Consider the following 14,129-nt stretch of genomic DNA (forward strand, 5'->3'; position numbering starts at 1 on the left):
TTCAAGGAGCAGGCGAATGGAGTTGTGACTGATCAGGAGATTGTAGAGGACAGTGATTAAGACCAATGTCTTACAGGAATCCATCAAAATCCTAAAGGAGAACATAGGCAGTAACCTCTTTGACATCGGCCACAGCAACTTCTTTCAAGATACATCTCCAAAAGCTAGTGAAACAAAAGCAAAAATGAACTTTTGGGACTTGATCAAGATAAAAAGCTTCTGCACAGCAAAGGAAACAGTCAACAAAACAAAGAGGCAACCCACAGAATGGGAGAAGATATTTGCAAATGACACTACAGATAAAGGGCTGGTATCCAAAATCTATAAAGAACTTCTCAAACTCAACACCCAAAAAACAAATAATCAAGTCAAAAAGTGGACAGAAGAGATGAACAGACACTTCTCTGAAGAAGACATGCAAATGGCTAACAGACACATGAAAAAATGTTCATCATCATTAGCCATCAGGGAAATCCAAATCAAAACCACACTGAGATACCACCTTACACCAGTTAGAATGGCAAAAATGGACAGGGAAAGAAACAACAAATGTTGGAGAGGTTGTGGAGAAAGGGGAACCCTCTTACACTGTTGGTGGGAATGCAAGTTGGTACAGCCACTTTGGAAAACAGTGTGGAGGTTCCTCAAAAATTTAAAAATAGAGCTACCCTATGACCCAGCAATTGCACTACTGGGTATTTACCCCAAAGACACAGATGTAGTGAAAAGAAGGGCCATATGCACCCCAATGTTCATAGCAGCAATGTCCGCAATAGCCAAACTGTGGAAAGAGCCGAGATGCCCTTCAACAGATGAATGGATAAAGAAGATGTGGTCCATATATACAATGGAATATTACTCAGCCATCAGAAAGGATGAATACCCAACTTTTACATCAACATGGGTGGGACTGAAGGAGATTATGCTAAGTGAAATAAGTCAAGCAGAGAAAGTCAATTATCATATGGTTTCACTTATTTGTGGAACATAAGGAATAGCATGGAGGACATTAAGAGAAGGAAGGGAAAAATGGGCGGGGGGAATTGGAGGGAGAGATGAACCATGAGAGACTATGGACCTGAGAAACAAACAGGGTTTTAGAGGGGAGGGGGGAGGGGGGATTGGTTAGCCCGGTGACGGGTATTAAGGAGGGCACGTACTGCATGGAGCACTGGGTGTTATACAAAAACAATGGATCGTGGATCACTATATCAAAAACTAATGATGTATGGTGACTAACATAACATAATAAAATTAAAAAAAAAAAAAAGACCAACGTCTTAGAGTTCAACTTCTTGGTTCAGATCTTGTCTTTACTATTTACTAACCAGAAAACCTTGGCAAGTTACTTAGCCTCTTTGTGCTTTAATGATCTTGTTTGTGAGGTGGGAGTATTAACAATAGAGCCTGCTGTATAACTGTGTTATGAAAATTAAATGAGTTTTCGTACGTGTGAATAACCAAGAACAGTGATTTGCTGTTATGATGAAGGCCTGCTATGGCTCTGTGCAATTCATGGCCTCCTTGAGCCTTAATCACACCCCATGAAGTGCTTCCGAAGTCATATTAACGAGAACACAAGGACTCAGGGATGAGGTACCCTTGCCCGCATTCCCATGGGCAGACCTTCCAAATCTCCATCCTTCACTCTGATCCTTTCTAAGGTATCTTAGCTTTGAGGTCAAGCTATCTTAAAGTTGCCTTCCATTTCCAGCTTTCCCCTGTAGCTACTACACAAAAATTATATAATGGGATGTCTAATAGCTTTGACTGAGGCACCAAGGTACAACAGATATTAGATATCAAAGTGGGTGTTGAGATAGCCCCTTGCTCACACTGGGGCATGAAAGGGTCAAGCATGAAGCTTGGGAAAGAGTTTGCAGGGAAAAGACGAGGGGCACTGAATCCCATTTTTCTGGAGGATGGGCAATGTCTCCCCTTTCATTTCTAAAAAGGGGCTTCAAGGAGATGACTCAGAGAGTAATGGGGGGCTCCTGTAGGTTGAAAGTGGGTAACACAGAGGATTAGTGTCTTTTTTTTCATTTTTTAAAATTTAAATTCAACTAGCCAACATATAGTACATCATTAGTTTCAAATGTAGAGTTCAATTCATCAGTTGCATATAACATCCAATGCTCATCAAATCATGTGCCCTCCCTAATGTCCATAACCCAGTTACCCCACCCTCCCTCTGTCCCCCTCCATCAGCCCTCAGTTTGTTTCCTACAGTTAAGAGTATCTCATGGTTTGTCTTCCTCTCTGATTTCTTTCCATTCCGTTTTCCTTCCCTTCCCCTATGATCCTCTGTTTTGTTTCTTATATTCCACATACGAGTGAAATCATATAATTGTCTTTCTCTGATTGACTTATTTCCCTCAGCATAATACCCTCCAGTTCCATCCATGTTGATGTAAATGGTAAGTACTCGTTCTTTCTGATGGATGGCTGAGTGATATTCCATTATATCTATCTATCTATCTATCTCTCTATCTATATCTATCTATATCTATCTATCTATCTATCTATCTATCTATCTATCTATCTATCTATCATCTATATCTCATATCTTCTTCATCCATTCATCTGTCGATGGACATCTTGGCTCTTTCCATAGTTTGGCTATTGTGGACACTGCTGCTATAAACATTGGGGTGCAGGTGCCCCTTCAGATCATTACATTTGTATCTTTGGGGTAAATACCTAGTAGTGCAATTAATTGCTGGGTCATAGGGTAGCTCTATTTTTAACGTCTTGAGGAACCTCCATACTGTTTTCCAGAGTGGCTATACCAGCTTGCATTCCTACTAACAGTATAAGAGGATTCCACTTTCTCCACATTGTCACCAACATTTGTTGTTTCCCGACTTGTTAATTTTAGCCATTCTGACTCATGTAAGGTGGTATCTCATTGTGGTTTTGATGTATATTTCCTTGATGCCAAGCGATGTTGAGCAGTAATCAAAAATCTTCCAACAAACAGAAGTCCAAGGCCAGATGGCTTCCCATTCTACCAAACATTTAAAGAAGAACTAATACCTATTCTTCTGAAGCTGTTTCAAAAAATAGAAATGGAGGGAAGACTTCCAAACTCTTTCTATGAGGCCAACATTACCTTGATCCCAAAACCAGACAAAGACCCCACCAAAAAGGAAAATTACAGACCAATATTCCTGATGAACACGGATGCCAAAATTCTCACCAAAATACAATAGGATCCAACAGTACATTAAAAGGATTATTCACTATGACCAAGTGGGATCTATTCCTGGGCTGCAAGAACGGTTCAACATTCACAAATCAATCAACATGATATATCACATTAATAAAAGAAAGGACAAGAACCATATGATCCTCTCAATAGATGCAGAAGAAGTATTTGACAAAATAAAGCATCCTTTCTTGATTAAAACTCTCCACAGTGTAGGGATAGAGGGAACATACCTCAATATCATAAAAGTCATATATGAAAAGCCCAGAGAGAATATCATTCTCAATGGGGAAAAACTAAGAGCTTTTCCCCTAAAGTCAGGAACACGACAGGGATGCCCGCTCACACCACTGTTGTTCAACATAATACTAGAGGACTAGTGTCTTAAGGACAAGGGTTTAACTGACTGACCATTGGCACACGCCAACACAGTGTGGCTGTGTTGGGACTGGCTGCACTCAGAGTTTGTCAGGACATAGGAACCATGTTTCCCGTGGGCTACATGAGTGACACCAGGGTGACAGCCAGGGGAACCCATTTCCAATCCTGCCCAAGAGGACCACCTAGAGGGGCAATGGACTTCTACAAGGGGAGCCTTGTGGAGGAGGTTGCCAAAAATAGAGGCTGGGGACAGCTAGAGGAAGATGCTCTGGTCCAGGGAATGAGAAGTAAGTGGTCCTTCATACTGGAGCGGGATGGAATCTCTGAAGAATCCACAGAAGTGTCCTCTGGGAGGAAGAATCAGCTTTAGACATCTTCCAGGCTCAGCGAGCACGAAGCAGCTCTTTCAAAGGTCTGGGTCAGTTAAGAGAAACAAAACAGAATGGAGCAGGAGCCCAGAGCTAGCAATAGTACAGAGCTGTCCCCTCCCTTAGCCTGAAAGCACACTGGAGGGGGAAGTCTCCAGAGCCCAGGTGGAGTAGCCAAAAGGGAGGGCTGCTTGACAGGAGCTGTGAGGACTCAGCCAACCCAGGCAGTACAGCAGGGAGGGAGCTAGTGGGCCTCCTCCTGATTCCTCTCCCACTCCCTGGTCTCCTGCTGGAACTTCCCATGAGGTGGACCAAGTGGAAGCCAGAGGACAAGGACATTTGTTGATGGTTCAGGCAGGTCAGTGAAGGAATTGGCTAGATAGCAGATCTAGGGGGTGAGTGGAAGATTCCAGCACACCCAATATCCTTGGCCTGGAGCTCCTTGGAAGCCTGTCAATCTACTACCGCTAACCCCAGCAGCATTTTGAAGGTCCTGTGACTGAACCAGAAGCTCAGGAAGGGTAGAGATTTTAAATGTCTGGTGTATACTGGAGCCCCAGCACCAGGAAGAGTGTCTGGCATACAGTAACCATTGATTGGATGGATGGATGGATGGATGGATGGATGGATGGATGGATTGATGAATATTCTCCCTCATGCATGGAAAATAGCCCTGAAGTTGAGGGAAAATGTCATCTATGACAGATAATATCCACAAAAGCTGCTTTGTCATTTCAAGAGAGAGGAGGGACATTATGGTGCTTCTTTTGTGTGTGTGTGTGTGTGTGTGTGTTTGTTTGTTTTTAATTTTTTATTGTTATGTTAATCACCATACATTACATCATTAGTTTTTGATGTAGTGTTCCATGATTCATTGTTTGTGCATAACACCCAGTGCTCCATGCAGAACGTGCCCTCTTTAATACCCATCACCAGGCTAACCCATCCTCCCACCCCCCTCCCCTCTAGAACCCTCAGTTTGTTTTTCAGAGTCCATCGTCTCTCATGGTTCGTCTCCCACTCCGATTTCCCCCCCTTCATTCTTCTCCTCCGAGCAGTGGCCTGTTTAAATGAAACAAAAGGGCAGTCCAAACTGATGACTGAATTATGCCAGTGTGACTACATATGCACAATGAATTACTAGAACTTTCATTGCAAAACCTTAGCTAGAGAGAGGTGGTGCTGTAGGGGATATAACGAGGCTTCTCGGGCTTATGGTTCCAGGTATTCAGAACCCCTCCCTGGTTAGGAGCTCCCAGAGAACCAGTGCTGTGTTCTTTGTGTTCTTCTTATACCTGTGACCGGAAGCTGGGCTCATGGTGGGTGAGGGGCTGCGTGCACCGGACGTGTGGGTCAGTGGCTCCGCTGTGGGGTGGGCATCACTCCCACGCTGAGAACCAGGAGGCTGAGTCCAGGCCGAGGCCACCTGCCCTGCCCTAACTTGTTGTGAGACTTTGGGGAATCACCCTTCCTCTTAGCTTCCCTTCCCTCTCCCCTAAAATGAGTGTGTTCAGTAAAATGCCTGATGTCTGTTGAGCACGAGCTGTGGGTCAGATGCTCCAGAGGGTTCTACGGGCATTAGCCCCTTCAGTCATCGAGACAGCCCTCTGGAAAGGTTCATGACTGTCCCCACTGACGGGAGAGGAAACTGAGGCATGGTCCCGGGGCACATAACTGCTAAGCGGGAGGGGCAGGGTTTGACCCTCAGAGCCTGTGCGTTGCCCACCCCGCTGATGCCGCCCCTCCCCACCGCACGTTGACCTCATGAACTCCGAGAAAAGAGGACATTCCGGGCACTCCAGCGCAGGAAGCAAAAGTCTTTACACGACACAGGTCTCAGGATCCCACCCTGAAAAGAACACGGAGAATCGTCACTGCGGCTCACCACCAGCTACGCCGCGTTACAGCACGGCACGTGGCAGGCCCGGGAGCCGGGCAGACCTGAGTGCTGTGCTGGGCGCAGGCGCTCACCCCATCCGCAGGTCAGTCTCCCCTCCTGTGAAATGGGCCCATCCTCTACCTCCATGGCAGCCATGGTGAGGCCTCGGTGAATCACGGGGGGGATGGGCTGGGCGGGAAGCGCGCCGCATGGAGCTGCCGTTGTTGGAATGTAGTCACAAAGCAAGCTCAGCCGGTTTGCTTAAAAAGGAACCTTACAGGTTCAAAGGTGAGTCCTGCCCCCACCCCAACTCTCCCCTGTTTGGGCCCTCTTCCCTGTTACCTCCCCTCCTCTCTCCCTTGCAGAAAGAATCTGGTCATTTAAAAGAAGAAGGGAGAAAAGCTGCTCTGCTCTTGGCATCCTCTGGCTGCCTGCCCCCCCCCAGCTGCTGTTGCCATGGTAACCCCCTGGCATCTGCCTGCCTGTTTGGGCTGTGCCTCCCCTGCGTGCTGGGTATGTGGCCCTCTTCCGCCCCCTCCCGCCGCCCCGGGGAGGCCCCAGTAAAGCCACGTTTCGGGTTTCCCTGTTTGTCCTTAAATGTCCCAGCCGGCACCCCATCCTCCCCGCTTTCTCTGTGTCTCACACTCCAGAGGTAGGAAGGACTGTTCCAAACAGCCGCCCCCAGAGCAGGTGACAGCCTTCATTCATGCGCTCGCAGATGTGTGTGCGCACAGAGCCAGCTCCGGAATGCATGAGGAAGAACCCCTCATTTTACCAGTGGGGAAACTGAGGCCCAGAAAAGGGAGGAGACTGCCAGGTCTCTATAGATCGCAGCAGAGCCGGTTTCAAACCCCAGCAGAGGGACTGCGCTTTGTATGCATTAGCCTTTGCCAACCACCCGGCATACACAAGCCCAGGCCCTCGGTCTGCAAATGCAGGGGAGCCTTGGAGCCACGGGATGGGCAGAGCTGGCCAGTCCTCCGAAGATTCCACGGTGCTCCGGCTGTAGCTGGCGGGGTTAGAGCCCAGACCTCCTCAGGAACGTCCTCTTGGTGCAGTGAAGGCAGGCTTCCCCGCCGTGGCCAGTCCACTGCAGCAGACTTCCAGGTGTGCGTGGCATCTCTCCCGCCCCCGTGCCCCATCTGGCTCCCCCCACGGGCGCAGCTGGAGCAGGTGTGGCTCCTCGACTTACCCCCCAGCTCCCTCTGTGGGCTGACGTCACCTGAGCTGGGCACGATCCCCCACCCCCGCCCCACCGCGGTGTTCTCTGCTCATTAAAACACACCAGCCATCCTCCTCTCCTGCACCACTGAGAGGTTTGCTCCAGCAGCAGAGACTCAGCCTGCTCGGGAAAGGGAGGGAGGGAGAGAGGGCATCCAAAATTAATGTGCAGGGAAACATCAGGGCTGGCTCCCCATAAGGGGACTGGTTGGAGAGGCAGATGGATCCTAAAAGGCTCTGATCACTCAATAAGGAATCCATAAAAGCGAGCACCCATTGTTCGCTGCTCACCCTTCAAGGGCAGATGGGACGAATGCTTAAGTGAAGACCTCTACGGGTCAGGCACTGGGTGCACGAACCAAGTCGCTGTCATCGTGCCCACGACTTAGTGAGCACTTCCTGCGTGCCAGGGGCTTGATCGGGCTTCCTGATTCCAGCTCCCACTCACACATGCTTCCTGCCAGGGCACCCTTCTGCCTTCTCCACTGTCCCACTGCTCGGAGCCAGCCGCTTGCAATCCTGTCTGCTGGTCCGTTGCACGTTCACTTGCACAGGTACATGCTTGGTTTGGGGCATCATCTGTTCACTTTCTGCTACAGAACGTGGCTCTCTCTTACCACCTCCCACACCCCCTATGCACACACTTCCTGCCTTCACCCTCCCTGTGGTTCGTTCGTCATTGTGTTTAGATCAGCAGCCAGTGTTGAATTATTATTATGGGAAGGCAAAACCAAGCCGAGTCACGCTGCACGTTTGGTTTTCCTGGGTGTGGTGGCCCCAAGAATGCACCTCTCAGATCTCTCGCTGCCAAGGGAGTCTGCCTGGCTGGCAGCCCTGGCTGCAGCCCCTCTGGGTCCATTGCCACATGGGCTCCAGGCCATACCCTTGCAGCCCAGTGACTGAGCACAGGCCTGTTCCTGCAAAACTCAAAGCTCTTCCAACGGGCATCTTTGGCTGGAGAACTTGCCATCACTCCAGATGCTTCTTTCAGGGAAATGCATGCAGTCCAGATTCTTGGGTTAGCCCTGCATACGTCCTGCAGGCTCTCCTGACTTCTCTGTCCCCTCCCTCTTTGTCATTCACAGGGTCTCCCCAGTCCGTCTCTTGAACGCCTCATTCCATCTCGGGGTCCTTCTCATCAAACCTGACCTGTCAATCACTGTTTCTCCCCCTACACCCTTTGTCTAGATTTTTTATGTGCTTATCACTAATTCAACCCTGGACTCTCCTGATAGGTCAGTCTCTCCCTGATGTGTCCCAGCACACCAGGTGATCTGTCAGTTTCATCATGAGGTAGCCTCTCCTGGAACCTCTGACCTGCCCCAATCTGGACTTAACCTCCCTCCACCTGCCACCAGATGACTTCTTGGGGTCTCCCTTTACCAGCATCCTGGGGATTCTACTTCACCTCTCCCTTTGGCTGCTCCCCATTTCCCTGGTTTATATGTCTCATTCTCCCATGACTTACCCCCTCATTTGGTGCAGCACATCCTCCAGAAGCTTCTCGAGGAGGGGTACAAGAGCTGTAACCTATAAAACTGTCTTTAGTCCATCCTCACATTGTGAGGAGGATCTGCTCTTCCTGCAGAATTTGGAAGGTTCGGCTCCACTGTCTCCTCCCATCCAGTGCTGGTGTTTAGAAGTCTGAAGCCACCCTGACTCTCAGTTCTTCACGTGAAATTGTGCCCCCTCTGAAAGCTCATGGGATTCCTCCTTGCCCACAGCGTTCTGCAACCTTGGGGCTGTGTGCCTTAGTGTGGGTGGGCCTATCTCCCTCCGTTGGCCTGGGCCTCAATGGGTCTCTAAAGACCAGAAACCCCATTCCTTCAAACCTGGGAAAGCAACCTGAATTTTTTTAGGGATGAATTCCTCCTCTCTCCTCTTTTCCTTCTTCGCCACTGCTTTTATCTAGATATCGGACCTCCTAAACCAGTCCTCACATTTCTTATCATTGAACCACGCTCCAGCCCTGTCTTTTCCTCTGCTTTCCAGATTTCTCACCTTTTTACCATGCTACCCCTTAATGGAACTTTTATTTCTGCAATCATATCTTTTAATTTCTGAGAGTTCTCTTTCAGCCTCGGAATGGTCCTTTTTATAGCATTTCCTTCTGCTTAAAGCATTCTTCCCCGCAAGAGAAGATGTTAATGATACTAATTGTTAAGACCAGAGAGGATAATTTATTTGAAGTTTACTCCTCTCTGCATCGCTTCTGTTTCTTTCAAGTGACTTTGGTTCATTTGTTTTGATAGCTTTTATATACTAAACGCGTCCTCAGATTTTCTTGGCTGCTCGGTGGTATTACAAGTAGTCATTAAAAAGCTGATGGGAAGTCTAGCTGAGGTGGTGGGTGAGCTCTTGATGGTGTTCATATTGGGTGATCTGGCTGGGCATTCTCCTTGGGAAATCCCAGATCTTAGTATCAGACTGGTGACATTTCCCAGAGAGACTCCTGATATCTTTCCGGATGCCGACAGAGGAAGATAACCATCGTTTTCAATCCTGTTAGCAGAGCCATACCCAGACTATTTCCAGGATGGATCATATTTACAACCCCCTCCTCTATATGAAAAATTTATTTTCAGTAATAATCGTGTAAGGGTTCCAAATTCTCCAAGTCCTTGCCAACACTTAATATTTTCTGTTTTTTATAGTAACCATCCTAATGTGTGCGAAGCAGACCAACTTTTAATCAGTTTTATAATTTTTGTGACATTCCCTACAGACAATGTGTGCCCTTCTTGCCTGTGTCCAAGGCAGACCCTTCCACCGCCTGTCCTTGGACTTGACGGACCTCCGGCAGGTGGCGCTCGCCAGCAAACGCCTCTGTTTTCCAGTGTGGCGCCCTGGACACCCTAAGTCCAGAGCCCCCCACTTTACCTCCCCAGAAAACAAGGCTCTTATCCTCTGCTGGAGCGGGACAGGGCACGCCCAACAAAGTGGTGGAGGGACCTAGAAATCTAACCACTTCTCAAATTTTCAACCCATTCTCCTGTCTCCAGCCCCAAATCGGCACACCACTTCCAGTCTTCAGGGGTTCAACTGTGTTATCTGTTGTTTCCCAGGCCCAGATGGCTCAGGATTTCGTGCCTCTGGGCTGCTCAGCCATCTCCTGTCATCCACCTGCTCTCCAGCTCGTGGTTCCAGTTCTCGAATGTGCTGTCTCCTCTCCTTCCCTTTTTGGCCTTGAGAGGCTAAGTCTTCTTAAAATCCCCTTTGCTGTGGTTTTGATGGGATTTCAGGAGGGAGCAACGCCGAACACATCTGTTCAATCTGCCTTTGTTCACCAGCCTTTATTGGACCTTGATAGGCATTCTTTAATTCAAATTTTACTAGTAAAGATGAGGAAACTCATCTCACAGCCCAATGGCAGTAAGCAGTAAGGTTGGGATTCAAAACTGAGTCAGGGCTCCCTCCCCTGTGCCACACGGTTCTGATCCACAGCTAAGAGTGAGTCCTGGCAGTGGAAGCCATGCCCAGAAGGTCAGGGGCATGCGGCCGCCATGGGGGATGAGCCCAGACAGGCCAGCTGGGATCAAAACGGCCAGACGAGGGCTCGTGGCAGGCAGCATCCAGAGCCCAGGAGGTGGGGGAGATAAGCACCTGCGACCGTGTGCTCGTCCTCTTAGAGTCAAGGCTTTTGGCTCCTGCCACCCAATCCAGTAGCGGTGGCCTGGGGCCATAATGATTTCAGCGGCCAAGGAGGAGATCCACAGCTTCACTCCCTGCCCAGTGCAGACAGCGCTGTGAGCCATCTCACCCACCATGACAAGCACAGGCCCCCACACAGCCACAGCCTCCTGCAGCTCTGCCCTTGCCCGCTGACCCACGCAATATACCCAGCCTACCTCTGCCTCAGGGGCTTCTCCACGTTGCTCCCTCCCCACCAGCCGACGTTTCCAGGGTCCCTCGGGCATTGCTAGGACGTTTTCCTGTTTGCACACACATATATCTGCAACCACTCTACACTCAGTTACCGTTTTTTGTTTGCTTGTCTCTAATTTTCAGGTTCCTTCGTTTGCTCAACAAACACTGACCGAAAACCTATTATGCACCGAGTCCTAAGTGGACCCCAGGAATGCAGTCCCTGCCGCCCAGGAGCTCTCAGTCCCTGGAAGACAGGCAGATAAGCAGGCTGTCTCTGTGCAGTGTGGTCCAAGCTGGGATGAGGGGAAGGGGGAAAGGGCAAGTTCAGGGAGGACCTCTAATGCAGAAAAAGAGGTCACTGCAAGCTCCCCAAGGAGCTAACAGCTTGATTCAACTTACACCTGTTCTGCACGGAGGACTGAGGCATAAAGTTTGAATCTGTGTATTCATCCATTGATCCAAATTAACATCTACTATCTCCCACCACGTGCGGGACCCCACACAAGTGCTGCTGAGTCTCCAGCACGCCACTCCAGCCTGGGGTCTGCCCTTGTGCCCTCGGCCCTCTGCAACTGCCCCTGTGAGAACTCCCCTGCTTCCTGAGGCCAGCCTCAGAGCTGGAGGGGGCGCTCATACCGCCTGGCACCCCCTCACTCTGCTTCCAAATACTCTGACTCTCCCACACCCATGTGATTCTCCAAATGGCCCGTGTGTCACAAAAGCACCACAACCCGACCTCCATAAAATGGCTGGGAAGTCCCTCCCTCCCCCTCCGAGCGTGGTAGGTTTCACAAGGTCACACATGGAAGGTGCTTGGATGAAATTGCGAGACTGTGCGGAATTCACCGTTGATGACAGCCCCACCAGGAGCAGATAATCCTGGAGGGAGCCTCAGAGCTGACTTGAATCTCTGCCCACAGAGAGGGGATCCAGAATTCAGCATGACCTTGAACAAAACTTCGCTCCGCTCCTGGACTCAGCACCACCTCTGCATAATTAATCGGGAGTGCTGTCCTTAGGACTACTCAGGCTGGCCGCGATTAATTATCTTAATATTTGCTCCAGGTTCAGAGGATATGCAAAGTGATTAAAGAGGGGTTTGGAAACACGGACTTGTTTGTTCTCATCCCCTAATTGTTTGCTAAACGATTCGCCGTAATTACACCTAACATCTCCATGCTCCTCCGGGTAATGCGTGCATAATATGGAAGCAAAATTGAAATTCCCAAATCACAAACACAGTGGGGACGGGGGGTAGGCTGAGAAATTCCAGAAGGCATCACGCATGTGACCCGCCAATCCCAGGTCCCCTCATCGCGTCCTGTCTGGATTTGTGCACTAACCTGAGCCCGGCTCAGGCACAGGGCTCCGGCCCGGAGTATGTCACAGAGGATGCCCACGGGTGGTTATGCTGCTAGCATGTGGCAGGAGGCTGGGCAGGGAGTTAGCTTCAGTGCCACCCGGAGACCTGGGTTCTAGCCCTGGGGTTGCCACATTGTCCCCTGAGTGCAGGGAAAGAATCTGAGGCGGAGTTCAGACTGAGCCACCACGAGTCTCACGGAGCCACGTGCCCTGACCCCTCCCCCAGGCCCTGCAGCTGCTGGAGCCCAGGCCTTGGTGCATAAAGAGGAGAACGGAGTCCTGGGCCTGCTCTTCTCTTCTGATAGGCGAGTGGAGCCTCTGCATGGCTTGCCCATCCCAGCGGGGCTCACGAGAGGTCGGTTGGTTGGGGTGGGTCGTAACGGAGAACATCTGAGACAGACGTTGGGGCCCTCGATTCCCAGAAATTCCCATCCTGCTTCCAGTGTTCTTTACTCGTCAGAGCATGCACAGCGGCAGTTACTTCTGATTCCAGAAAACAGAAATGAGACTCAGAGACACTAAATGTGAGACAGTCTGCAAGGTCATGGAGTCCCTTGCACATGAGGACTCTGAGTGCCAGGGACGGAGGGAGGCTGCCAGCATCCAGCTAGGGCCAGTTGCTCGGGACCAGCAGCATCTGGCTACTCATGCTGGGCATGTCCCTCGGCCTGGATCCTGGGTTCCCTGAAGGCGGGGGCTGCACCTCCCTCATCCGTATCTCCAGAAGCCAACACAGGCCAGCCGCAGAGGAGGTGCTCGGTGGACGCGGTTTTGACTTCTGTCCATCCAAACCCTCCCGGGCACAGCCCCACAGGCCCAGCCATGGTCGAGCAGCCTGCACTTACAGCTGACATCCTCATTTCATGCCTTCTGTGTGTTATTGTGGACTTTTTCCAGCTATGTAAATTGTCTCCACAATAAAACTGGGAATCATGAATTCATATTCTCTGAATCCTTGATAATATCAGGCACAGATGTGTAGTGTATCCACATGAAATGCTGCCAAGAGTGGGGTGGGGGGAGAGAGAAGAGAAGGGAAGGGGAGGGGAGAGGAGGGGAGGGGAGGGGAAGAGAAGGGAGAGGAAGGGGAGGGGAGGAGAGGGGAGGGGAGGGGAAGGGGAGAGAGAAAGACAGGGAGAGAGACCAAGAGAGAGAAGGAAACTGTTGCAAGCCAGAGACTTAAGGACACAGACACTAACAGGAAAGCGAGAACATTCTGCATCACTGAGTCACTACTACAATTATGGCGCACAGAGCAAAGGATGAGCCCTTCGAGCAGGCGGGCTCACCAGTCTGAATCAAGGCTGTGCTTTATTTAGCCCGATCAAAAGGTGAAAGCAAACATCATGACTCACTGTTGCTCCCCGACCCCCAAACCCCAAATGCGGGACAAGTATTGATTCCATTCATCTTCCCTCCAGTGTATGCTCTGGGCAACACCTCTGCGCACACACATTAGTCACTGGCTGTCACTTGGCTGAGGTGGAGGAACGTGCTGCTCAGTAAAGCTTCAGGTTTGCGCAAGCGTCCCCGTGAGTCACGTCCCGGGTGCCAGGCTCTCCTGCAGACCGGCTCGTTGGGGCACATGTGTAAGAGCCGACCCGCCGAAGGACGATAAAGTTGGGAGAGACGGGCCTTCTCCCCCCCTTAGGAGACTCCTGCCCGGACGGCCGAATAGGGATCTCCGGCTCCAGAGGGGAAGTGTGGTTTGTAAGGGTGCCGTCTGATCGTACTTGGTTACCACTGGAGACCACCACGCTCTGCTTGCCTCACCAGCTGGGTCCCGGCTGCCTACCCAGAATAGCAGGGCACCAAGGTCTGGTCACCCTGTGCTCCAGACTTG

Source organism: Phoca vitulina, unplaced genomic scaffold (assembly GCF_004348235.1).
Source record: "Phoca vitulina isolate PV1807 unplaced genomic scaffold, GSC_HSeal_1.0 scaffold7, whole genome shotgun sequence".
NCBI classification, from domain to species: domain Eukaryota; kingdom Metazoa; phylum Chordata; class Mammalia; order Carnivora; family Phocidae; genus Phoca; species Phoca vitulina.